Source organism: Pristis pectinata, chromosome 37, assembly GCF_009764475.1.
Source record: "Pristis pectinata isolate sPriPec2 chromosome 37, sPriPec2.1.pri, whole genome shotgun sequence".
In the NCBI taxonomy this organism is placed as follows: domain Eukaryota; kingdom Metazoa; phylum Chordata; class Chondrichthyes; order Rhinopristiformes; family Pristidae; genus Pristis; species Pristis pectinata.
The window spans coordinates 6,524,605-6,550,509 of record NC_067440.1 but is presented as its reverse complement, the minus strand read 5'-3'; the positions used below and the strand labels follow the sequence as shown (position 1 = coordinate 6,550,509).

The following is a 25,905-nucleotide window of genomic DNA, read 5'->3' as shown; positions in this document are numbered from 1 at the left end:
GGAGGGGTTTAGAGGGATATGGGCAAAATGCAGGCAAAATGGGACAAGCTGGGTGGGCACCATGGTCAACATGGATGGGTTGGGCCAAAGTTTGCATGCTGTATTTGTCTAGGACCTGTTTCAGGCATGAACCCTGGTGTAAGAGGTTATACGACCTTGGTTTATGCCTCCTCCTCTTCATTAATAAGGCTGTGAGTAGGGTTGCCTAGTAACAGTGTGGCCTTCCCACAAAGTGGACCATGCAAGTTCAGGTACATGGGAATCAGAGCAGTCAATTCACCCCTGTTCTGCCTCTTAATCAAAGCATAAATGACATGGTGGTGCAGCGGGTGGTGCTGCTGCCTCACAGCTCCAGCCACCTGGGTTCGATCCTAACCTCCGGCACTGTGCGTGTGTGTGTGTGTGGAGTTTGCACCTTCTCCCTGTGACCGCGTGGGTTTCCCCCGGGTGCTTCGGTTCCCTCCCACATCCCAACGACGTGCGGGGTCAGTGGGTTAATCGGCTGCTGTAACCTGTCCCTAGCGTGTGGATGAGGGGTAGAACCTGGGGGGAGTCGATGGGAATTTGGGGGAGAACGACGTGGGATTAATATATAGAATTAGTGTAAATGGGTAGTTGATAGTCGGCACAGACTCGGTGGGCTGAAGGGCCTGTTCCCTTGCTATGACTCTGGGAACTGGCATAGACTCGATGGGCCGAATGGCTCCTCCTATCTCAAATGAAAACATGAAATGAATGCCAGAATTGGGCTTTCTCTCTCCACCAATCACGTCTACCCTATGTTATTGTTGACAGCCCCACTATTACTGCAGAACTAATTATTCCTCCATACATGTCCTTGCTTCTCACCCCAAAAGGCAGCAGTTAACACGTTACTTGGAGATTTGAAATTTCAATTACTTTGTCCTTTTAGTATGGGTAATTGGAGATACAAATTCAGTCATAATCTCCCATGGGATCAGGCATCATTTGTGGTTCGATGGGCCACGCATTGATCTGAGCCAGTTGACTGCAAGTTCAAATCCCACGTGACTTCAGTGTGTATCCAGGTTGGAACTCCCGAGTTGATAGTGTGACACGGGGAGGTGCTGTCATGGAAACAGGTTGTTCAACCCATCACCTCCGCACAGCCCAAGTGGTAACCAATCTGTATTAATCCTGCTTTGTAGCACTTGGCCCTTTGCCTTCTACGTCTCGGTGATTCAAGTGCTCAGCTGAGCACTCCTTAAAGTGACTCTGCTTCCACCACTCTCCCGCAGTGTGTTCCAGGAACACTCTACTCTTTGGGTGATAAAAGGCCGCCTCATGTCCCCTCTAAATCCCTCTCCCCTACCCTAATCTGCGTCCTCTACCAGATTCCCTTCCATGGACTCTGACTACACTTCTCGATGCTTTGGTAAAGCAGCCAACGTAATCAAAGACCCCACCCACCCCGGACATTCTCTCTTCTCCCCCTCTCCCATCAGGCAGAAGATAAAAGCCTGAAAGCACGTACCACCAGGCTCAAGGACGGCTCCTATCCCGCTGCTATAAGACTAATGAACGATCCCCTAGTACGATAAGATGGACTCTTGACCTCACAATCTACCTCATTATGACCTTGCACCTTATTGTCTGCCTGCACTGCACTTTCTCTGTAGCTGTGACACTTTACTCTGCATTCTGTATTGTTTTACCTTGTATGACCTCAATGCACTGTGTAATGAATTGATCTGTATGAATGGCATGTAAGACAAGTTTTTCACTGTACCTCGGTACAAGTGACAAACCAATTCCAATTCCAATTTCTCTAGCTTTATCTGCCTTCTGAGATAAGGAAAGGTCTCCTGCAGTCTACCCTGTATATACCTCTTAGAATTTTATATGGCTCAATCACGTTCCCTCTTCTTCCAGAAATGTTAAATAAAGGTATTTCTAACTCCGTGTAAAGCCACTATTCAGTAAACAGCAAGGATGTACTCAGTCCCTCCTTCAGTCCCACCAAAAAAGTAGGCAAATTGGGGTCATTATTATTTGTGGGACGGTGGTGTACAAAAAGATCTTGCAAATGGACCAATAAATTTCGAATATCAATCGAATAGAGTAGACAGTCAGAAACTTCATCCCAGGGTAGAAATGTTAAATACTAGAGGACATGCATTTAAGGTGAGAGAGGGAAATTTTGAAGGAGATGTGCAGGGCAAGTTTTGTTTTTACACAGAGAGTGGTGGGTGCCTGGAATGTGCTGCCAGGGGTGGTGGTGGACGCAGATATGACAATGTGTTTAAGAAGCTGGTAGATAGACACATGAACATGCAGGAAATGGAGGGATACGGATCACATGCAGACAGAAGAGATTTAGTTTAATTCGGCATCATGGTCGGCACAGACAATGTGGGCCGAAGGGCCTATTTCTGCACTGTACTGTTCTGTGTTCTAAAATAAAATGAACTACAGATGCTGAAAAGCTGAAATAAAAACAGAAGCAATTTAAATTAAAGTTAATTAGAGGAAGGACAAGTCAATGAGAGCAGATCGGGTAAGTTGGGGAAAGGTAAGTTAGGCAAAATTGTACAGGAACCACAGGCTGCCTTTGAGTTCAGGAAGGGTTGAGGCAGATTCCCATGAGGGGCAGAGGTGGAACAAACAAAATCATAGCTCCCAGGATGATCAATGAGATACAGAGGCAGATAAAGCAAACAACAAGGCTGCTTGTGACAAGTGTTGCTTAGTGCAGGAGCTGGGCTGATCATCAGAAGAATTGGAGGGCAAATGAAAACCAAGAGAGGCAAAGGCAGTGTGTTAGCTGCCAACATAAATGGGAATCCAAAGCTGTTCTGTACAGACCATCCCCAGATAACGAACAGATCCCGTTTTTACAGACATCCATGAGTCGATTTTGTCTGTAAGTTGGAAAATACCAGGCTGCCCTGCAAGGCTGCATCCTCAGCCCTCTACTCTACTCCCTATACACTCACGACTGCGTGGCCAGATTCTGCTCTAACTCCATCTACAAGTTTGCAGATGGTACCACCGTAGTGGGCCGTATCTCAAATAACAATGAATTGGAGTACAGGAAGGAGATAGAGAGCTTAGTGACGTGATGTCATGACAACAACTTTTCCCTCAATGTCAGCAAAACAAAAGAGCTAGTCTGACTTCAGGAAGGGGGGTGGTGCATATGCTCCTGTCTACATCAATGGTGCTGAGGTCAACAAGTTACAGAGCTTCATTCCTAGTAGTGAACACCACCAATAGCCTGTCCTGGTCCAACAACGCAGATACCACGGACAAGAAAGCTCACCAGCACTTCTACATCCTCAGAAATTTGGCATATCCCTGTTGACCCTCACCAATTTTTATCGATACACTATAGAAAGCATCCTATCTGGATGCATCATGGCTTGGTACGGCAACTGCTCTGTCCATGACCACAAGAAACTGCAGAGCACATCACGGAAACCAGCCTCCCCTCCATGGACTCAGTTTACACTTCTCGCTGCCTCGATAAAGCAGCCAACATAATCAAAGACCTCCATCCACCCCGAACGTTCTCTCTTCTCTCCACCTCCCATCGGGCAGAAGATACAAAAGCCCAAAATCACGTACCACCAAACTCAGGGACAGCTTCTATCCCGCTGTTATAAGACTATTGAACAGTTCCCTAGAACATTAAGATGGACTCTTGACCTCACAATCTACCTCGTTATGGCCTTGCACCTTATTGTCTGCCTGCACTGAACTTTCTCTGTGACCGTAACATTTTATTCTGCATTCTGTTGTTTTACCTTGCACTACCTCAATGCACTATGTAATCAATTGATCTGTATGAACGGTATGCAAGACAAGTTTTTCACTGTACCTCGGTACATGTGACAACAATAAAACAATTTACCAATCGGTGAGGGATGAATTTCATCCCAGGACGAAGGTAAGAGGCTGGGGTGGGGGGAGAGGATTGGAGGCTTTGAATGGAATTACCTCCCTGCATGTAGCATATCTTAAAGGAATCCAGTTCAGTGATGGATTCATTGCCTACTCCAATGCCTACTTCCAGAAGAGCTTTGGCTAATTTCTCCTAGAGAGCTAAGTTCACAACAGGGTCCAGATGAACTGGGGAAGTGGGCCAAGGAATGGCAGATAGAATTTAACTTGGACAAGTGAGAGGTGTTGCCTTGGTCAGTTAAACCAGGGCAGGACTTACACAGTAAATGGTTAGGCCCTGGAGAGTGTTGTAGAACAGAGTGACCTAGAGGTACAGGCATATAGTTCCCTGAAAGTGGTGACGCAGGTAGACAGCGTGGTGAAGGAGGTGCTTGGCTTGCTTGCCTTCACTAGTCAAAGGATTGAGTACAGGAGTCGGGAGGTCATGTTAAAGCTGCACAAGTTGTTGGTGCGACCACACTTGGAGGATTGTGTGCGGTTCTGGTCGCCCAGCTATAGGAAGGATGTCATTAAGCTGGAAAGGGTGCAGGAACGATTCACAAGGACCGTTACCGAGACTGGAGGGCTTGAATTAAAGGGAGAGGTTTGATAGGTTGGGACATTTTTCTCTGGAGCTTAGGAGGCCGAGGGGTGAACTTATAAAGGTTTAAAAAATCTTGAGGGGAGTTAACAAGGTGAATGGTCACGGTCTTTTTCCCAAGGTAGAGAAGTCCAAAAGTAGAGGGCATATACTTAAGGTGAGAGGGGAAACACTTTAAAGAGACTTGAGGGGCAAATTTTTCACACTTTTCATTATATGGAATGAGCTGCCAGAGGAAGTGGTTGACAACATTTAACAACATTTAAAAGGTACTTGGACAGATACATGGATTGGAAACATTTAGAGGGATATGGGCCAAACACGGGCAAATGGGACTGACTCAGATAGACTTCTTGGTCAGCATGGACGATTTGGGCTGAAGGGCCTGTTTCCCTGCTATACAACTCTTATGATTCCATAAGGTCTAAAAGGAGATTTGCACAAGCAATTACCTCAGCCCAAGCATGACTGACACTGAAGCCACTTCGTAGAACATAGAACATTACAGCACAGTACAGGCCCTTCGGCCCACGATGTTGTGTTGACGTTTTATCCTGCTCTCAGATCTATTTAACCCTTCCCTCCCACATAGCCCTCCATTTTTCTGTCATTCATGTGGCTATTCAAGAGTCCCTTAAATGTCCTTAATTGTAGTGTAGCGGTTAGTGTAATGCTATTACAGTGCCAGCAGCCCGGCCGCTGTCTGTAAGGAGTTTGTACGTTTTTCCCGTGTCTGCGTAGGTTTCCTCCAGGTGCTCCGGTTTCCTCCCACATTCCAAAGGCATACGGGTTAGGAAGTTGTGGGCATGCTATGTTGGCACCAGAAGAGTGGCGACACTTGCAGGCTGCCCCCAGAACATTCTCAAGTAACGCAAAAAGATGTATTTCACTGTGTGTTTCGATGTACATGTGACTAATAAATAAATATCTTATCAAATGTATCTGCCCCCATAACCTGTGCAGGCAGCGCGTTCCATGCACCCACCACTCTCTGTGTAAAAAACTTACCCCTGACATCTCCCTTATACCTTCCTCCAATCACTGTAAAATTATGTCCCTCGTGTTAGCCATTGTCGCCCTGGGAAAAAAGTCTCTGACTGTCCACTCGATCTATGCCTCTTATCATCTTGTACACCTCTATCAAGTCACCTCTCATCCTCCTCCTCTCCAAAGAGAAAAGCCCCAGCTCGCTCAACCTATCCTCATAAGACATGCTCTGCATGCTGTGCGTCTCACATTGGGAAACGTCCCATCGAATTTCCCGAGTGAGGTGTAAAGAACGTGAAAAAGATCATTTGTCACGCCTTGCTCCCTGTCAAAGTCAATTTTCATTTACATAAAAACAATTTTAGGAAAATGAATCGCCTGTGCATCTGTTGATGAAACAGATAGCCAGTGTTTTATACAAGGTGGATTGAAGCAACAAGTTACAAAGAGATGCTTATAATTCGAGCAACTGGTGCCACAGATTTCAATGTAGGCAAATTAGCTCAGCCAAGTCCTCAAATAGCAATATGCTGTGGCAGTGTTGACCTGAGGTTCAGCTAGTACTATGGCTATAAGAGAAGGTCAAAGGCTGTGAACTCACCAAACGTAGAGTCATAAGACCATAAGGTATAGGAGCAGAATTAGGCCATTCAGCCCATCGAGTCTGCTCTGCCATTGCATCATGGCTGATTTCTTTTCAACCCCATTCTCCCATCTTCTCCCCTTAACCCCCTCATCAATCAAGAACCCATCAATCTCTGCCTTAAATACACCCAATGACTTGGCCTCCACCGTCCTCTGTGGCAACGAATTCTACAGGTTCACTGCCCTCTGGCTGAAGAAATTCCTCCTCATCTACAGCCCCTTTATTCCGAGGCTGTGCCCTAGGACCTTAAACTCTCCACTGATGGAAACATCCTCTCTGCGTCGTCTCTGTCCAAGCCTTTCAGTATTCAAGTGAGATCCCCCTTCATCCGTCTGAACTCCCATTGTGTACAGGCCCAAAGCCATCAAGTGCTTCTCATAATGTTTTCACTCCTGGGATACAAGTCCCGGAATACAAAGGGGTGAATGATGAGCTGCAATTATGTAAAATCCACTAGACCACACCTATTTTCATTGCTGGCAAACACCTGTCAGGAAAAATATATTTGCCTTTGCGAGAGCACAAGTGAATAATGATGCACTGCAAGTTGTACATAGAATTTCCATTCAAGGTTGCATTTCCTGGAATTTGGGGGTTTGAAGGATGGTTTAACTGACCCACTTGTCTTTGGGATGTGGGAGGAAACTGGAGCACCCAGGGGAAATCCACACAGTCACAGGGAGAAGATGCAAACTCCACACACACACACACACACACACACACACACAAAATGCCAGGGGTCAGGATCGAACCTAGGTCTCTGGTGCTCTGAGGGAACAGCCCTACCCACTACATCACTACACTGCCCCGGTGAGCAAGGTTGGTGACCAGGGGCAAGGATCCTAGCAGCTGTCATACGTAGAACACTACAGCACAGTACAGGCCCTTCAGCCCATGATGTTGTGCTGACATTTTATCCAGCTCTAAGATGTATCTAACCCTTCCCTCCCATATAGCCCCCTATTTTTCTATCATTCATGTGTCGATCTAAGAGTCTCTTAAATGTCCCTAATGTATCTGCCCCCACAACCTCTGCCGGCAGTGCGTTCCATGCACCCACCACTCTCTATGTAAAAAACTTACCCCTGACGTCCCCCTTATACCTTCCTCCAATCACCTTAAAATTATGTCCCCTCGTGTTAGCCATTGTCGCCCTGGGGAAAAGTCTCTGACTGTCCACTCGATCTATGCCTCTTATCATCTTGTACACCTCTATCAAGTCACCTCTCATCCTCCTTCTCTCCAAAGAGAAAAGCCCCAGCTCGCTCAACCTATCCTCATAAGACATGCTCTCCAATCCAGGCAACATCCTGGTAAATCTCCTCTGCACCCTCTCTAAAGCTTCCACATCCTTCCTATAATGAGGCGACCAGAACTGAACACAATACTCCAAGTGTGGTTTGACCAGAGTTCTACAGAGCTGCAACATCACCTCGCAGCTCTTGAACTCAGTACCCGGACTAATGAAGGCCAACACTCCATACGCCTGCTTAACAACCCTATCAACCTGCGCAGGAACCTTAAGGGATCTGTGGACGTAGACCCCAAGATCCCTCTGTTCTTCCTCATTGACTGTTGGAAGAACCCATGGTTTATTCCTCAAGTCTTTCTCCTGTCTTTTGTTTTATCATTGGGTGACCTGGCTTTTTTGGATTAAACAAGCAAGAGTGTCTCAGAGACTGGGAAAGAAAGGACACCAGCTTCATCTCCATGAAAGGCTACAGTGATGTGACCAATTTATCACAGCAATGGGCTTACCCGGTGACATAGCATGTTAGTTAAATCTGGATTCAAAACCGAGCAGTGAAAAATGAACACATAATTGCTGGATTCCTAGACTAGACATGGGACCACCATGCTACTGCAGAAGGAACAACGCAAGAGGAGGTTCCTCTGCCCATACTCAAGGAGATAGTGGTGTTAAAGTGGTTTCAATACAAGACACTAGCTTCAATGACTGAGGGGTCGGGTAGACATGTAGATTCAAGCCCCTATAGCCCCTGTGAGAAGTGAGAATACATTCCATTTATACAACTCCTTTTTGCTAGTTACACCCTTTGGTAAAATGTTTATATTTCACATTATTTGTTCTTAGAACATAGTAGGAGGACCTTCAGCCCATCGAATCTATGCCAGTTTGAGATCATTTCATCAGTTTCACCCCCACTGACTTCCCTGTAACATTCTCTCTCATGTGCTCAATAATATCCCCCCATTTAAATCTAATCTAATTGGTAATTGGATTACTATTGCCACACATACCGAGATACTGTGAAAAGCTTTTGTTTGCGTACCATCTAAACAGATCATTCCGTACATAAGTGCGTTGAGGTAGTACAAATGGAAAAACAGAATGCAGAATATACCGTTACAGAGAGAGTGCAGTGCAGGTAGACAAATAAAGTGCAAGGGCCATGACGAGGTAGATTGGGAAATCAAGAAGAGTTCATCTTTTAGCGTGTGAGAGGTCCGTTCAAGAGTCTGATACCAGCGGGATAGAAGCTGTCCTTGAGCCTGGTGGTTCGTGCTCTCAGGCTTTTGTATCTTCTGCTCAATGGCAGAGGGAAGAAGAGAGAGTGACCGGGGTGGGGGTGGGGGGGGGGGTCCTTGTTTATGTTGGCTGCTTTCCTGAGGCAGTGGGAAGTGCAGACAATGGAGGGGAGGCTGGTTTCCGTGACGGACTGGGCTGTGTCCACAACTCTCTGTCGTTAACTTAACTCTGTTGTATATCCAAGTCTTTAATATAACTCGAGGCCATTTCGGCCCATTGACTATCATACAGAGTGATCCCATTCCCCACTAATTTTCCCTAGTCATAGAGAGCTAAAGCAGGTAAACAGGCCATTCAGCTCACACCAACCATCAACCACTCATTTACACTAAACCTACGCAAACCCATCTTATTCTCCCCACATTTCCATCAAATCCTCCCCCCCATGATTCTACCTCTCACCCGTACACTGGGGGGGGCAAATAACCCACTGACCCTGCATGTCGTTGGGATGTGGGAGGAAACTGGAGCACCTGGGGTGGGGGGGGTTGGGGGACCCACACAGCCACAGGGAGAACGTGCGAACTCCACACACAGTGCCAGAGGTCAGGATCGAACCGGGGTCTCTGGCTTTGCGAGGCAGCGGCTCTACTGGTTGGAGACACAAGAGACAGCAGATGCTGGATGAAGTCCAGGTGAGGGGTCTTGACCCGATACGTCGACTGCCCATTTCTCTCCATAGATGCTGCCTGACCCGCTGAGTTCCTCCATCGCTTTGTGTGTGGCTGAACTAGCAACACTCTGCACAGGGCACTTCTCCCTCGGGCCAATATTGATCACTCAAGTAAGTAATGAGGTGATTATCACACTCTTGTTTTTGGGAATGTCTGCCAATTGGTTACCGGCCTCAGGACATTACAACAGTGACAACACTTCAAATGTACTTTGGCTGTGAAGTGCTTGATGATCTAAGGTTGTACAAATTCAAATCTTTTCTTTCTCAGTGAATGTCCTGGAAAATCAATTCTTAGATTCCTGGAGGATGGAACATCTTGAAGGCACTCTGGGAGAAGTATATAATTGATCCTGTGGGATGGTTTCCAGAGCAGACTCTATCCATCTATCATTCACCTGCCACTGTCTTCCAACCCCACTCCTCTCTCCCCTCCCCTACCTGCCCGTCATCTTACACCCCTCCTCAGTCCACCAATCGACTCCTGTCTCATCGCTTCCCCCTCCCCTCTTTATACTGGCCATTTCCCCTCTCCGCACTCAGTCCTGATGCAGGGTTTCAACCTGCAATGTTGATAGTTTCTTACCCCCTCCCCACCCCCCAGAGATGCTGCTTGACCCGCTGAGTTCCTCCAGTAGATTGTTCGTTGTTCCAGAGTCCCGCATCTGCTGTCTCGTGTGTCTTCCCTGTCAGAAGTATTTGGCAGAACTCACCTACAAGCACCAAGATCTTGCTGGGCTGGTCCCTTCCTATCAATCCTATCTGCATGATCAGAGTCTCACTCCCAACGCATGCTGCCCCAAGGAACGGCTGTGATGAGGATGAGATGATGGCCCAGCTTTTTGTGAATTGTGCATTTACAATGTGTTCAGTTCTGGTCGCCTCATTATAGGAAGGATGTGGAAGCTTTAGAGAGGGTACAGAGGAGATTTACCAGGATGTTGCCTGGATTGGAGAGCATGTCTTATGAGTGCAGGTTGAGTGAGCTGGGGCTTTTCTCTTTGGAGAGGAGGAGGATGAGAGGAGACTTGATAGAGGTGTACAAGATGATAAGAGGCATAGCTCGAGTGGACAGTCAGAGACTTCTTCCCAGGGCGACAATGGCTAACACGAGGGACATAATTTTACGGTGATTGGAGGAAGGTATAAGGGGGATGTCAGGGGTAATTTTTTTTACACAGAGAGTGGTGAGTGTGTGGAACGCACTGCCAGCAGAGGTTGTGGGGGCAGATACATTAGGGACATTTAAGAGACTCTTAGATAGACACATGAATGATAGAAAAATGGGGGGTTATGTGGGAGGGAAGGGTTAGATAGATCTTAGAGCCGGATAAAATGTCAGCACAACATTGTGGGCCGAAGGGCCTGTACTGTGCTGTAGTGTTCTATGTTCTATGTACAAAGAAGGTCTGGAGACAGATGCAAGGGTCCCTTGTCGAGATTCATCCCCAGCAACTGTGTAACAGAGGACTCTCTGCTCTACGGGCTGTTCCCAGACACACACACACACACACACACACACACACACACACACACACACACACCACACACACCCCCCGAGACGGACATCGACTGCTGCTGGAAGATCATCAACGGTGAAAGACCCACGTTAATCTGTTGGAAGCCTGTTGGTCTTCAGGTGTAGGGAGATATCCATAAGGGAATGCTGCCAACCGGCACATTCCAGGCTCCGGGAGTACATGCTGAGGGACGCACTGAAGTTCGGTGCAGCCAATGCAAAGGCTCTGTGGGGAAGGACTGCAGTCTAGGGTCCTGCTGACACAGGACTCTGATGGGGTGGGCCCTGTGTTACAGACCCACACACACCTGAAGGGTGTATTGTTCAAAGAAACTACATGAATGGCATTGGTATTGGTATTGGTTTATTATTGTCACTTGTACTGAGGTACAGTGAAAAACTTGTCTTACAATCCGATCTTACAGGTGCTTTGTACATAGAGTGTGTTAATTTGATGACCCTATGAATGTATAAAGTGTTCTCCTGTATGCTGCCTGCAAAATGTCACTTCTCTCTGGTGCCATCTTGGCTACAGAGAGTAGTGGACACAGCCCGGTCCATCACGGGCACAGCCCTCCCCACCACTTACAGCATCTACAGGAGGTGTTGCCTCAAGAAGGTGGCATCTGTCATCAAGGATCCTCACCATCTGGGCCATGCAGTTACCATCGGGCAGGAGGTACAGAAGCCTGAAGTCCCACACCACCAGGTTCAGGACCAGGTTCTTGAACCGACCTGCACAACACTAACCCTACCTCAGCAACGGAACACTACGAACCACCTCCTGCACTGCCGTGGACCATAAGATTGAAAGAGTGCAGAGGAGATTTACTAGAATGTTGCCGGGTCTTCAGGAGTTGAGTTACAGGGAAAGATTGAACAGGTTAGGACTTTATTCCTTGGAGTGTAGAAGAATGAGGGAAGATTTGATAGAGGTTTACAAAATTATGAGGGGTATAGACGGAGTAAATGCGAGTAGGCTCTTTCCACCTAGATTAGGAGAGATAAGTACGAGAGGACATGGCTTTAGGGTGAAAGGGGAAAGGTTTAGGGGGAACATTAGGGGGAATTCTTCACTCAGAGAGTGGTGGGAGTGTGGAATGAGCTGCCATCTGACGTGGTAAATGCGGGCTCACTCTTAAGTTTTAAGAATAAATTGGATAGGTACATGGATGGGAGAGGTCTGGAGGGTTATGGACTGGGTGCAGGTAAATGGGACTAGCAGAATAAAGTTTTGGCACAGACTAGAAGGGCCGAATGGCCTGTTTTCTGTGCTGTAGTGTTCTATGGTTCTATGGACATTTCTAATTCTCTTTTTAAGGGTCCAGATGAAGGGTCTCAACCCAAAATGTCGACTGTCCATCTCCCTCCACAGATGCTGCCTGACCCGCTGAGTTCCTCCAGCATCTTGTGTGTTGCTCCAGATTCTAGCATCTGGAGTCTCTTGTTTCTAATTGCATTTTTGCACTAACATCTTGTTTTGCACTGTCCTTTTCTTCACGGTCTTGTATAATTTATGTATAATTTATAGCCTGCGTGTTGTCTGTACCTATGTGCCTGTAATGCTGCTGTAACTGTTTCATTGTACCTGTACCTCACTGCACCTGTGCATATGACAATGAACTTAACTTGAAATCTATAGAACTGATGACAATATAAATAAGATAGACGTGTACCGTTTATATAGAACATAGAACAGTACAGCACAGGAACCGGCGCTTCGGCCCATCATGTCTGTGCTGACCATGATGCCAAATTAAACTAAATCTCTTCAGTCTGCACATGGTCCATAACCCTCCACTCCCTACATATCTATGTGTCTGTCTAACAGCCTCTTAACCACTTCTATCGTGTCTGCCTCCACCACCACCTCCAGCAGCACATTCCAGGCACCCACCCCTCTCTGTGTAAAAAAACTTGCCCCACACATCTCTTTCAAACTCCCCCCCCCCACCTTAAATGCATGTCCTTGAGTATTTAACATTTCTACCCCGGGATAAAGTTTCTGACTGTCTACCCTATCTATGCCTCTCATAATTTTATAAACTTCTATCAGGTCTCCCCTCAGCCTCTGAAGCTCCACAGAAAACAACCCAAGTTTGTCCAACTTCTCCTTATAGCTCATACCCTCTAATCCAGGCAGCATCCTGGTGAACCTCTTCTGCACCCTCTCCAAAGCCTCCACATCCTTCCTGTAACGGGGTGACCAGAACTGCACACAATACTCCAAGGGCAGCCTAACCAAGATTTTATACAACTGCATCCTGTTTGCGATCTATTTCCTGTATCTTTTCATGAATTAAGTCTTTGAAATTAAAAAATAATTCTGGACACTGCAAGTCGATCCTGGAGAGTAGATAACCCAAGATGAGACTGCTTCAATGGTCTCAATCTTAAACTTGAGAAACCAGTTCACAACTGTGTTTACGGTTCATTGTACATCTCCACGGCAACTGTTCCCTTCTTGTTCAGTGTGCCGAAATGGAAACTTCCTGTTAGCTTTGGTCTTCTCAGCTTTATTACAAAGTTTTTGCCAAGAAACTGACTGCCATTGTAGTGTGTGCTCAATGGGCATCATGGATTAGAACTCCATGTTAGACAGTTCCTAGGGATCGAGCACGACTTGCTTCCACTCTGGTTGGGTTCCGAGGTGACGGCTGTGATCTTAGTTATTTTGTTTTGTAAATCTTACCTTTGAACTTTCATCTCTCTCCCTCTCTCTCAAACACATCTCCTTTTCCTTCACTTTATTTTGCTTTTTGTACATGATTGAATTAAGTCAATTCAGTCATGCAATTCACACCTTACTTGGGATTGAGGATGACTTACTTCCATTTCAGTTTTGAGAGCCCTTTGTAAACTGGGGCCTCTTCTGCAGATGAGGCAGGTGACAGAACGTAGGGTAGAAACGTCAAATACTAGAGGACGTGCATTTAAAGTGAGAGGGGGAAAGTTTGAAGGAGATGCGCGGGGCAAGTTTTTTTTTAAAAGTGGATGCTTGGAACGGGCTGCTAAGGGTTGTAGATACGGAAGTGGTAGTTAAGAGGCTGTTAGACATGTGAATATGCAGGGAATGGAGGGATACGGATCATGTGCAGGCAGAAGAGATTAGTTTCATTTGGCATCGTGTTCAGCACGGACATTGTGGGCCAAAGGGCCTGTTCCTGTGCTGTACCGTTCTATGTTCCATGTAGCACCCTCTGCTTCCTCCCACCAAACCCGGTGGCCACCCACTTCAATTCCACATCCCACTCCCACACCAGCATGTCTGTCCACGGCCTCCTCTACTGTCCCGCTGAGGCCAGCCGCAGGATGGAGGAACAACACCTCATATTCCTCCTTGGGAGTCTCCAACCTGACGGCCTCGACTTCGATTTCTCCAACTTCCGGTAACACCCCCCCTCCTTTCCTCCCACCCCCCACCCCTTCATCTTCCCTTATTCCTGTGGCTCCCTTCCCCCACCTTGATGACCCGCCCATCTCCTGTCCTCCCCTCCACCATCCTATATTCCATGGTCTACTGCCCTCTCCTACGGGATTCCTTTGGGGGTTTTTGTGGAGACACCATTGATGGCATCTCTCCTGCGTCTTGAAGTGTCTGCAGGTTGTCCAGGTCTCAGAGGTGCATGTGGGCAGAGCTTTGTGCTGGGTGTGAAGCCTTCATCTTCAAATATTCTTTTCCTCAGAAGGCACGGTAGTGTAGCAGTTAGCATAACGCTTTACAGCGCCAGTGACCCGGGTTCAATTCCGGCAACTGTCTGTGAGGAGTTTGTACGTTCTCCCCGTGTCTGCGTGGGTTTCCTCCGGGTGCTCTGGTTTCCTCCCACATTCCAAAGACGTCCGGGTTAGGAAGTTGTGGGCATGTTACGTTGGCACCGGAAGCGTGGCGACACTTGCGGACTGCCCCCAGAACACTCTACGCAAAAGATGCATCTCACTGTATGTTTTGATGTAAATGTGACTAATAAGGATATCTTATCTTAGGTACAGAGAAGACAGCGGTGAATTTGATCATCAATGTCCTCCTGCATTGTGAGATGGCTCCCGAGTGGACCAGATTGTCCAGAGCATTGTGTACCTTGGTGAGGCTGCAGTATCCAGTAAATATTAGGTGTAACAGGCAGGATATCTCTATAGAGGCAATTCACTGTCATTGTTTTAATTCGATGGTAACAGATCCTCAACCTAATCAGCCTATAATTGTTTTTAGATTATTTTGATTCTGTGGTATCTGGTTGCTGGATTTGTATGCTTACTTTGACTGATAATGCGTGCCAATTATGCAAATTAAATAATTAATGATTGGACAGTGTTCCAGGAAAAGGTTCAGCCCTCCAGTCAAATTCGCCTGATACGCTCGTTACTGACAGCATTTACAGACTCCCTTCTGTGCAATTGATTGCTCTGGTACTCAAAGAGAGCAGCGGGGAATTACAGTCTGGTGCTGTTGAAGAGAAAGAGAGGGAGGGGAAGGGGAGAGGGGGAGAAGAGAGGGGGAAGGGGAGGGAGGGAGAGAGAGGCTGGGGATGGAGAGATGGGATTAGTTTAAATTGGCAACATGGTTGACACAGACATGATGGGCCGAAGGGCCTGTTCTATGTTCTACATTCCCCCAGGTGCTCTGGTTCCCTCCCACATCCCAATGACGTGCGGGGTCGGTGGGTTAATCGGCCGCTGTAAATTGCCCCCCTGGTGTGTGGGTGAGGGGTAGAATCTTGCGGGGGGGAGGTTGATAGGAAATTGGGGAGAATAAAGAATTGGTTTAAATACGAAAATAAGAACAGGAGTGAACCATTCGGCCCCTCAAACCTTCCCTATCATTCCATGGCTGATCTGTCCTGGACCTCATCTCCTCTTCTGGGTCAGTTCCCCACTGCCCTCAATCCCACGATCCTTCAAAAAGTCATCCACCACTTTGTCCCCCCCCCCCCCTCAGTAATCTACCTCCACAACCCTCCAGGGCAGAGAACTCCAGAGATTCCCTACCTTTTGTGAGGAGAAGTCCCAACGCACCTCAGATTTAAGTGACCGACCCCCTAATCCTGTAACTCTGTCCCCTCATCCGAGACTCTCCCACTGGTGGGAACATCTCCACACCAACCCCGTCATGTCCCCTCGGGATCTGAGATGGTTCAGTAAGATCGCCCCTCATTCTTCTAAACTCCAAGGCAGGCACGGTAGTATAGCAGTTAGTGTAACGCTACTACAGAGCCAGCGACCTGGGTTCAGTTCCGGCCGCTGTCTGTAAGGAGTTTGTATGTTCTCCCCTTGTCTGCGTGGGTCATTGACTTCAGGAAAGGGGGCGGTGTACATGCATCAATGGTGCTGAGGTCGAGAGGGTTGAAAGCTTCAAGTTCCTGGGAGTGAACATCACCAACAGCCTGTCCTGGTCAAATCATGTAGATGCCACGGCCAAGCTGTCACCATGTCTCTACTTCCTCAGGAGGCTAAAGAAATTTGGTTTGTCCCCTTTGACTCTCATGAACTTTTACCGATGCACCATAGAAAGCATCCTATCTGGATGTATCACGGCTTGGTACCCCAACTGCTCTGCCCAAGACCGCAAGAAACTGCAGAGGGTTGTGGACACAGCCCAGCGCATCGTGGACACCAGCCTCCCCTCCTTGGACTCTGTCTTTACCTCTCGTTACCTTGGCGAAGCAGCCAGCATAATCAAAGACCCCACCCACCCAGGACATCTCCTCTTCTCTCCTCTTCCATCGGGTAGAAGATACAGGAGCCTGAGGGCACGTACCACCAGGCTTAAGGACAGCTTCTACCCCACTGTGATAAGACTATAGAACGGTTCCCTTATACAATGAGATGGACTACTACCTTGTTGTGACCTTACACTGCACTTTCTCTGTAGCTGTGACACTTTACTCTGTACTGTTATTGTTTTTACCTGTACTACATCAATGCACTCTGTACTAACTCAGTGTAACTGCACTGTGTAATGAATTGACCTGTACGATCGGTATGCAAGTCAAGTTTTTCACTGTACCTTGGTACAAGTGACAATAATAAACCAATGCCAATACCAAAATTGCAGGCAGTGGCTTTGATCTGGGGAGTGGGACTATCCAAAGGCAGACAAACAGCAGAGGGGAAACCAGGTGGGCTGTTCTGCAAGAACTGATGCGGACTCTATATGCCACAACGAGCCTACACTTCTCACAAGATAGTCTGCTTTAGGGAGTCTGGTTCAGAGATTCGTGGGATTATAGGCCTGCACTGGAGTTGTGTGTTCAATTCTGGGAAGCACACTCAGGAAAGTTGCCAAAACCTCAGAAGAGAGGGTGTGGAATAGATTTACTGGAATGTAGGGCAGTAAGAAGGAAGATTCATTTAAAACAGCATGTTACTTCGATTCGGCAGGTGCTGCCTGTATGGACAGCGGAAGCAGCTTCAGCAATAGAAAGTAAAACAATACAACACAGGAAAAGGCGTTGGTGAGACCGCATTTGGAATATTGGGTTCAGTTTTGGTCACCCTGCTATAGGAAAGATGCCATTAAGCTGGAAAGAGTGCAGAGGAGATTTACGAGGATGTTGCCAGGACCTGAGGGACTGAGTTACAGGGAGAGGTTCAACAGGCTTCCTGAGCAGCCCACAATGTCTGCGCCAAACACGATGCCAAATTAAACTAAACCTCTTCTGCCTGCACATGATTCATATCCCTCCACTCCCTGCATATTCATGTCTCTATCGAAAAGCATCTTAAATGCCTTTATCATATCTGCTTTCACCACTGTCCCTGGAAGCCTGTTCCAGGGACCCACCACTCTCTGTGTAAGACATTTGCCCTACAGAAAGGACAGGCAGCAACATGATGATCCTCAACACTAGGGCCCCGCAGGGATGCGTCCTCAGCCCCCTACTCTACTCCCTATACATTCACGACTGTGTGGCCGGACTCTGCTCTAACTCCATCTACAAGTTTGCAGATGATACCACCGTAGTGGGCCGGATCTCAAATAACGACGAGTCGGAGTACAGGAAGGAGATAGAGAGCCTAGTGACATGGTGTCATGACAACAACCTTTCCCTCAATGTCAGCCAAATAAAAGAGCTGGTCATTGACTTCAGGAAGGAGGTGGGGGAGGGGGGGCGGCGCACAACCCCCCCTGTCTACATCAACGGTGCTGAGGTGGACATGGCTGAGAGCTTCAAGGACATGGACGTGATGGGCAGAAGGGCCTGCTTCTCTGCTGTTTGACTAATAAGCAGACGCGGTAGCGTAGCGGTTAGCGTGACGCTATTACAGCGCCAGCGATCTGGGTTCAATTCCGGCCGCCGTCTGTAAGGAGTTTGTACGTTCTCCCCGTGTCTATGTGGGTTTCCTCCTCCGGGTGCTCCGGTTTCCTCCCACATTCTAAAGACGTACGGGTTAGGAAGTCGTGGGTGTGCTATGTTGGCACAGGAAGCGTGGCGACACTTGAGGGCTGCCCCCAGAACACTCTACGCAAAAGATGCATTTCACTGTGTGTTTTGATGTACTTGTGACTAATAAAGATATCTTATCTTAACCTTAAGTGGGAATTGGAAGAATACAATTTACAAATGGGATTAATTCCTGGAAAAGACGTCATTAATTTGCCAATGTGGAAGACTGGCCAAATTGCACTGAGGGTGTTTTGGTACAGTGTTGCTCATTATCGTGAGAAATAAGCTTTGTAGATCGACGACACGGCCTCTAGTGAATCGGTGGTTATAGCAAATGTAAAACAAGCTGCTGGAGGAACTCAGTGGGCCAGGCAGAGGGATGGTCGACGTTCCCTGCATCAGGAATGAGAGTGTAGACCTGGTATAAAGAGCTGAGAGGGAGGGGTGAGGCAGGGGCTGGTAGGTGATAGCTGGAACCAGGAGAGGAGGGAGATGGTGGGCAGATGGAGGGGGGGAGGGGTGGAGTCAGGAGGCAGTGGCTGGTGGGTGGTTGGTAGAGATGAAAATTGGCAAATTAAGGAATGTCAGTGCTTTAAGGAAAATTTCTTCTGGGTTATGGGGAATGGAAAGAGTTTGGCACAGTCATACAGCACGGAAACAGGCCCTTCGGCCCATCGAGTCCATGCCGACCATCAATCACCCATTTACACCAATCCCATTTCATTCTCCCTACCTTCCCATCAACTCCCCCCCAGATTCTACCCCTCACCCACATACTGGGGGGCCAATTAACCCACCGACCCCGCACGTCATTAGGATGTGGGAGGGAACCGGAGCACCCGGGGGAAACCCACGCGGTCACAGGGAAAAGGTGCAAACTCCACACACACACACACACGCGCGCGCGCACGCACACAGTGCTGGAGGTCGGGATCGAACCCGGGTCTCTGGAGCTGTGAGGCAGCCACTCAGTTAACTGTGCCATTGTGCTGAATGCTTACATCTCTTCGCTTGTTCATCACAGGTGCCACTTAATCCAATTTAATCGCACAGGAAAGTCATGCATACCTTATCTTTTTAAGGAAATGGTTAGTATTTTGATTCAACATGCTGAGCTTATGATAATTTTGGAACTGGGTCAAAGGCGGTTCTCCAACTCCTAAGCCAATTCTTTGGGGAATATTCCACGTTACTGGACACATTCTGTCCTTCAATGAGGACTGGCGCGTGTTTGCCTGACTTCCCCTTCCTGAAGTCCACAATCAGTTCCTTGGTCTTGCTGACGCTGAGTGCGGGGTTGTTGTTACGACACCACTCGACCAGCTGACTCACCTCACTCCTGGACGCCTCCTTGTCACCATCCGCGATTGTGCCAACGACGGTGGAGTCATCGGCAAATTTATAGACGGCTTTGGAGTTATGCTCAGCCGCACAGTGGTAGGTATAGAGAGAGTAGAGCAGCAGAGCCCTGAGGTGAGCCTGTGTTGATGGTCCAAGAGGGGGAGATGAGGTTTCCAATCCGTACTGATTGTGGTCTCCCAGTGAGGAAGTTCCTGGATGCCAACATCTTGGAGAGTCTATCCGGCGCCAGCAGATAGATGTAACCATGAAGAAGGCACGCCAGCATCTCTACTTTCTTAGAAGTTTATGGAGATTTAGCTTGTCATCGATGGCTCTGACACACTTCTACAGACGTACAGTGGAAAGTATTCTAACTGGTTGCATCGCGGCCTGGCATGGGGACTCCAATGCACAGGAACGCAAGAGGCTGCAGAGAGCGGCTGGGACTCAGCCAGTCCCATCACGGGTACAGCTCTCCCCACCGTCGAGGACGTCTACAGGAGGCGACGTCTCAGGAAGGCGACATCCGTCATCAGGGACGCCCACCATCCGGGCCGTGCCCTCTTCTCACTACTACCATCAGGCAGGAGGTACAGGAGCCTGAAGACCCCGCACATCAAGGTTCGACAACAGCTTCTTCCCCACTGCCGTCAGGTTCTTGAACCCACCTGAGAAACCCCGACACTGCCTCGGACTGTATTTCCCTCAACTTGCACTTGTGTGGTTATTGATTAGTTTTCTTTATTCTGTCGTGTAAGTTTAAGCTAAAGTTTAAGCTAATTTTCAAGGCATTTGTACCCTGACCTGGTAATGTGGAAACGGACCAGACAGATCAAATTAGTGGAGAACAGCTCCTCATCTCCCACCTGAGAAGTCCACAACCTGATGGTATGAACGTTGAATCCTCTGACTTCAGGTAACCTGCTCCCCCTCTGTCCCTTTCATCCCTCCTCCTGATCCACCCAGTTCCCCCTACACCCACCCCAAACCCCCCATCACCCTCTTTCCCCTCTCCCAGCCACTCCACCTGCCCGTCACCGACGTGCCCCTCCCGCTGGGTCCCCTCCCCTCCCCCCGCTGTTCCCATCTGCCCACCCTACCTCCCTTATTTGGTTCCATGCTCCACCTATCAGATCCCACCATCTGCCAGCTCTGCCTCTCACCTCCCGGCCTCTTGTCACTGTTCCCCCCCCCCCTCCCCTCCTCCGTCTGCCTCTCCCCCCCCCCCCCACTCCTCACCTGGATCCACCCATCACCTGCCGGCTCCTGCTCCGCCCCTCCCCCTCACTCTTTACACTGGCTATCTCCTCTCTATCTCTCAGTCCAGACGAAGGGTCTCGACCTGAAACGTCGACTGTCCATCTCCCTCCACAGATGCTGCCCGACCCGCTGAGTTCCTCCAGCAGCTCATTTTTTAAAAAAATTGTACATTGTTTAGTTATTATTTAACTATTTTATCACCATTTTGCAAAACCACAGCTTTGTTGTAATGCGTAAGTGAAGAATTGCAGATGCTGGAAATCTGAAATATAAACACAAAATGCTAGAAACACTCAGCAGGTCAGGCAGCATCTGTGGGGAGAGAAATACAGAGTCAATGTTTCAGGTCGAAAACCCTTCATCCGGGCTGGAAAAGTGACGAAAGGAAGCTCGTTAATCTGGAGCTGGAGGAACTCAGCGGGTCGGGCAGCCTCTGTGGAGGGAGATGGACAGTCGACGTTTCGGGTCGAGACCCTTCATCAGGACAGGAAAGAAAGAGGCGGGGGGGGATAGTCAGTATAAAGAGGTGGGGGGGAAGGGATGGAGTGCGGCTGGCAGGTGGATCCAGGTGAGGGGGTGATAGGCAGGTGAGGTTTCTTTGATTTTATGTCATATTATTAATTAAAATTTAATTTCCACAGCTGCACTGGTTGGAATTGAATTTAGGACCTTGGATTAGCAGTCAGATAATTTCACTGCGGAGCCATCACTGTTCACATGGATGTTAATCCCATCACCTGCTGTTGGGAAGATTGGCTTAGCCCTCCCCAGTGCCCTGGCCAACAGACCCTCAATAACCACCGAACTGGAACTGGTCATTAGTCCATTGCTGTTTGTGGGATCTTGCTGTGCAATCCTGAACTATCTTGCAATAACCATGCTCCGAAGTTGCTTTGTCGGTTGCACGGTGTCTTGGGATATTATTGTGGTGAGAACTACAATGTAATTTTTTTTTCATATTTTCATACGTCATGGAAAGGAACCATTCAGGCCGATGCTTATGCGAGCCCTCAGAGCATTCCCAATATTCCCATTCTCCCATTTACTTCCCTGTAAGCCATTCTCCCCACATTCCCATCAACTCGCCCCCTAGATTCTAACCCTCACGCACTGGGGGGACAACTCACAGCGGCCGATTAACCCACTGACCCGGAATGACTTTGGGACATGGCGGGGAACTGAAGCACCCGGGGGAAACCCACGCGTTCACAGGGAGAACGTGCAAACTCCACACACACACACACACACACACACACACACACACACACACACACACACACACACACACACACACACACACACACACACAGCGCCGGAGGTCAGGATCGAACCCGGGTCACTGGAGCTGTGAGGTGGCAGCACTAAAGGCTGCCCACTGTGCTGCCTGTTAGATGCAAGATCTTTCCCCCTTGCTCCTCAACCTTCTCAGGGAGGTACACAGAACAGATGCGTGTCCTGCACAGATAAATCCTGCCATCAGTGAGTGAGGTTACAGCGGGACATAGATAGGATGCAAAACTGGGCTGAGAAGTGGCAGATGCAGGTAAGTGTGAAGTGGTTCATTTTGGTAGGTCAAATATGACGGCAGAATATAGTATTAATGGTAAGACTCTTGTCAGTGTGGAGGATCAGAGGGATCTTGGGGTCCGAGTCCATAGGACGCTCAAAGCAGCTGCACAGGTTGACTCTGTGGTTAATAAGGCATATGGTGTATTGTCCTTCATCGATCGTGGAATTGACTTTCGGAGCCGAGTTGTAATGTTGCAGCTATATAGGACCCTGGTCAGACCCCACTTGGAGTACTGTGCTCAGTTCTGGTCGCCTCGCTACAGGAAGGATGTGGAGGCCATAGAGAGGGTGCAGAGGAGATTTACAAGGATGTTGCCTGGATTGGGGAGCATGCCTTATGAAAACAGGTTGAGTGAACTCAGCCTTTTCTCCTTGGAGCGACGGAGGATGAGGGGTGACCAGATAGAGGTGTATAAGATGAGAGGCATTGATTGTGTGGATAGTCAGAGGCTTTTCCCCAGGGCTGAAATGGTTGCCACAAGAGGACACACGTTTAAGGTGCTGGGGAGTAGGTACAGAGGAGATGTCAGGGGTAAGTTTTTTACTCAGAGAGTGGCGAGTGCGGGGAATGGGCTGCCGGCAACGGTGGTGGAGGCGGATACGATAGGGTCTTTTAAGAGACTGTTGGATAGGTACATGGAGCTTAGAAAAATAGAGGGCTATGGGTGAGCCTAGTAATTTCTAAGGTAGGGACATGTTCGGCACAGCTTTGTGGGCCGAAGGGCCTGAATTGTGCTGTAGGTTTTCTATGTTTCTATGTTTCTATGAATGCATACCAGGGAGTCTGCATTTCAGACAGGCAGCTGCAGATACAGCTACAATCTAATCTGAAACACTGCGTTCAGTTGTTGAGTTCAAACCAAGAGAGAGAACGTGTGCAGACCCACGTGGGTTAAGTGAGTAAGATGCTAAACTAGGCTGGGATTCCAAATCTGCAAGCTCTTGCGTCTTAGTTGCAACTTGGCAATGGTTTAAGTCTGGCCCAGACCATAGTCAAAGCATTCCACGCACAGATTAATTGCTGGCCATAAATCTCTTGTGACCACTTGCCCACTTCCTTCTCCGTGACGTTGGGCTGTTCAATTGGATGGAGAGTTGGCGGGGCCTCTGGTTCACTGGTCCTGCCCCTGGGCTCAGTCATCCAGTCTGCTGATATTCTGTCATCGCCTCAGGCCAAGGACTGGATGCCTTAGGGGTAGGGTTAGCAGGCAGAAGGGCAATTGTCCCTCTTGAGCTTGTCCTGGTCACTTGAGGTTGTCAGCCTCACTGCTTCGATCTGACTCATCTCTTCATCCCTTAACACAATTCCACTTGACTTTTTGCAACCAGACTGTGTTATCCTGGAGAGTTCAGGCTGAATATCAGTTTGTTTAAAAGCTGTTGAGGGAGCGGTCATGCTGAGTAACTGTGGAGGCTGGTATCAGTTATGCCAAGGTTGGTGGATCTCATTTATGTTAAAGTCTGTTCCTGTTTCTCTGAATCATACAGGGCCCTCTCCAGGTTACAGCAAGGTTCTGTTCCTATGAACTCTTCGTAACGTCAACAGAGAGTCACACAGCACGGAAACAGGCTCTTCGGCCCAACTCACCCATGTCGACCAAGATGCCAAGCAAGCTAGTCCCATTTGCCCATGTTTGGCCCACGTCCCTCTGAACCTTTCCTATCCATGTACCTGTCCAAATGTCTTTTAAATGCTGCTAATGGGGCAGTGTAGCAGTCAGCGTGACGCTATTACAGCACCAGTGACCCAGGTTCAATTCCCGCCACCGTCTGTAAGGAGTTTGTACATTCTCCCTGTGTCTGCGTGGGTTTCCTCCGGGTGCTCCGGTTTCCTCCCACATTCCAAAGACGTACGGGTTAGGAAGTTGCGGGCATGCTATGTTGGCGCCAGAAGCGTGGCGACACTTGCGGGCTGCCCCCAGAACACTCTACACAAAAGACGCATTTCACTGTGTGTTTCGGTGTACATGTGACTAATAAAGATATCTTATCTTATCTACCTGCCTCAACCACTTCCTCTGGCAGCTCGTTCCATATACGGACCACCCTCTGGGTGAAAAAGTTGCCCCTCAGGTTCCTGTGAAATCTCTTCTCTCTCTCCTTAAACCTGTGCCCTCTAGTTGTTCATTCCCCAACCCTGGGGAAAAGACTGTGCACTTTCACCCTATCGATGCCCCTCATGATTTTATACCCCTCATTCTCCCACACTCAAGGAATAATTTCCCAGACTGCTCAACCTCTCCCTAAAATTCAGTCCCTCGAGTCCCAACAACATCCTCAGAAATCTTTTCTGCACTCTTTCCAGCCTAATGGCATCTTTCCTACAGCAGGGCGACCAAAACTGGATGCATACTCCCAAATGTGGTCTCACCAATATCTTCTACAACTGCAACATAACGTCCCAAACCGTCTACATCAATGTTGCTGAGGTCGAGAGGGTTGAGAGCTTCAAATTTCTGAAAGTGAACATCACCAATAGCCTGTCCTGGTCAAATCACGTAGATACCACGGCCAAGAAAGCTCACCAACACCTCTACTTCCTCAGGAGGCTAAAGAAATTCAGTATGTCCCCTTTGACACTCACCAACTTTTATCGATGCACCATAGAAAGCATCCTATCTGGACGCATCACAGCTTGGTATGGCAACTGCTCTGCCCAGCACTGCAAGAAACCGCAGAGAGTTGTGGACACAGCCCAACGCGTCACGGCAACCATCCTCCCCTCCTTGGACTGTGTCTTTACCTCTCGCTGTCTTGGTGAAGCAGCCAGCATAATCAAAGACCCCACCCACCCGGGTCATTCTCTCTTCTCTCCTCTTCTTTCAGGTAGAAGATACAGGAGCCTGAGGGCACGTACCACCAGACTTAAGGACAGCTTCTACCCCACTGTGATAAGACTATTGAACGGTTCCCTTATACGATGAGATGGACTCTGACCTCACGATCTACCTTGTTGTGACCTTGCACCTTATTGCACTGCACTTTCTCTGTAGCTGTGACACTTTACTCTGTACTGTTATTGGTTTTACCTGTACTACCTCAATGCACTCTGTACTAACTCAATGTAACTGCACTGTGTAATGAATTGATCTGTACGATCGGTATGCAAGACAAGTTTTTCACTGTACCTCAGTACAAGTGACAATAATAAACCAATACCAATATTAACTCCTGTACTCAGTGCCCTGACTGATGAAGGCCAGCCTGCCAAATGCCTACTTCACCGCCCTGTCTACCTGATCGCAAGTTGGATATGCGGCCACAACTGAGCTCCCACGCGTCAGAAGATACCTGCAGTCCTGCAGCAACGGGCAAATCCATCCCACTGGTCTCCCAAATGCTCGTTCGTACGTACCGGCTGCACATAAGTCGGGTGTTCGTAACCCGGGATGGACCTGTAGTTGGTGTTCAGATGACTGGTTGCTGGGGTTGGGTTTGGCTTGGGGAGTTTGGGAGCCTTAGGGTGTTGG

At 48.4% G+C, this 25,905-nt stretch overlaps 1 protein-coding gene across 4 annotated transcripts in view; it reads right to left on the bottom strand.

Moving 5' to 3' along the window:
- LOC127586587 (phospholipase D2-like) overlaps window positions 1-25,905 on the bottom strand; it is a 341,818-nt gene that overhangs the window by 90,261 nt on the left and 225,652 nt on the right. Inside the window, exon 1 of one of the 4 annotated variants that reach the window (XM_052044667.1) lies at window positions 13,008-13,081. The exons of the other annotated variants lie outside the window; for them this stretch is intronic. The gene's annotated coding sequence lies outside the window, so the exon portion shown is untranslated. Of the gene's footprint in view, window positions 1-13,007; window positions 13,082-25,905 lie in introns of those variants that run through there. 4 annotated transcript variants of the gene reach the window in all.